A 1,380-nucleotide genomic window follows, 5' to 3' on the forward strand; every position below is an offset into this window, starting at 1 on the left:
GTTCTGGCTACTTCAGGGTGAAGGGGGTCATAGTTGTGAATGGCAGTCAGAGACACTCTACAGGGGTCATCTGAAAACTTTCCTAGATCTTGTTTGATCTGTCATAGGTCACTGAGAAAAAAAGACACATGAATGGGGTAATCTCATATGGCTTATAATTATATTTTGAACACAAATAAGAATTATTTCTTAATAGGAACAGAGTCTGAACATAAGGCAATTTTGGCCATTATTTTCTTTCTTATAGTATGATTTTAGTTGTGAAACAACATCATAATCAAGACTTCTCTCTGCATTCCACTTTGGCTCTAGGGGTAGGCAGGCCATGTGCAGGTGTAGAAAAACATTCAACTGTTCTTTTTCAATATGTGAGGGGTGAACATCTTCCAGTGGCTAGGGTACATTCCAAAGGAGTAAGAGACTTGACGCTGAGTATCCCATTCTGAAACACGAGGAAAATATTGGCACCTCTTTTGATTTCTGCTTGTTTTTTACATCCTCAAAGTCACTCAGAGGTGACTCTGCTCCAGAGCAGGTGGCCACCTTTGGAGAGAAACCAGAAGATAGCTGGACCACACCAGCCCCCTCTTACTGGCTCACAACCCTATCTTCCCCCAAAACTCACACTTTTAACTCTAGCATGTGTTTTTGAAAGTATGAATTACAAGAGGTTGTAGCTGTAATAGTCATGTGTTAAAGAAGGAAACATTGCTAGTGGAAACCAATAATCAAGAGATCTAAACCATTACTTTCCAATTTTTTGAAAGAGAGTAAGGTAAATAGATCAAAGGGGAGCACTTTCCATCCTGCAAAAGAGATCACCTCTAGAGATTGACAGAGGTGATCTGAGCAAATGGCTCAGAGGAATTTCATCCTGGACCCTAGGAAGAAGAAGCCTCTAAGACACTTGTGTTATCTACCTCATCAGCTAGGCAATCTTTCCTAGCACCAAGACAAGGCTATGTTTTGTTCAAAGTTCATTTTAAAAACTCTAAGTCTCTGAGTAACCACAATTTACATGTTAGTAAAGGCACATCCATCAATTTTATATGAAAGAAGGGACAGGGTAGCTAAAATCTCTTGTTTACTCTTAGTGTGGTGGATTGACAACTGGTGGTCAACTTGTAACACCCAGCTGAATTGAACCAGTGTGGTGTTAGGTGTGGGAAGCCCATCTGAGGACTGCTGCTGGCAGCATAAGAGGCATAACTGGAGAAGAAGGAGAGAAGCTGTTAGGGAATTGTTGGTTCTTTTGGAGGAGCTTGTCATGCTGGCTTTCCTGAGCAACTTGGCTGTTCTCATTGTTGGAGGAGCTCAGGACCTTGTTGTTATTGAGAATGGCTATGGTTCACTTTGGGGGAACTCTGGTCTTTACTTTGA

This window comes from Chinchilla lanigera, unplaced genomic scaffold, assembly GCF_000276665.1.
Source record: "Chinchilla lanigera isolate Chin_1 unplaced genomic scaffold, ChiLan1.0 scaffold00021, whole genome shotgun sequence".
In the NCBI taxonomy this organism is placed as follows: domain Eukaryota; kingdom Metazoa; phylum Chordata; class Mammalia; order Rodentia; family Chinchillidae; genus Chinchilla; species Chinchilla lanigera.